This window comes from Delphinapterus leucas, chromosome 3 (genome assembly GCF_059928025.1).
Source record: "Delphinapterus leucas isolate spDelLeu-1000000601 "Yukka" chromosome 3, BTC_Dleu_Yukka2, whole genome shotgun sequence".
Lineage (NCBI taxonomy): Eukaryota > Metazoa > Chordata > Mammalia > Artiodactyla > Monodontidae > Delphinapterus > Delphinapterus leucas.
The window spans coordinates 52831367-52831660 of NC_143131.1; positions in this window are offsets into that span (position 1 = coordinate 52831367).

Below are 294 nucleotides of genomic sequence, written 5' to 3' on the forward strand. Positions count from 1 at the left end.
CCTTTTCAACTGCCCTCCTCTTCCCTCAACTTTGCCTGAAGACATGCTGTTTGAGTTAGAACCCTTTGGTTGCAGGTAGTAGAATCCAACTTGAGTGCACTTTAGCCAGAAAATAGGACTTTAAATAATAATAATAAAAGAATGCCATGGGTCTCAGGAAAGGACTTGAACGAGTATTGCAAAGCCATCAGCACTCCTTCCACCCTTCTTTGCTGCTCCTCTTTGCTTCGTTTTTCTCTTTCCTGTACACTAGCTTCTTGTGGCTTCCTGCTGTCGACTGAAGAAAATGCACAA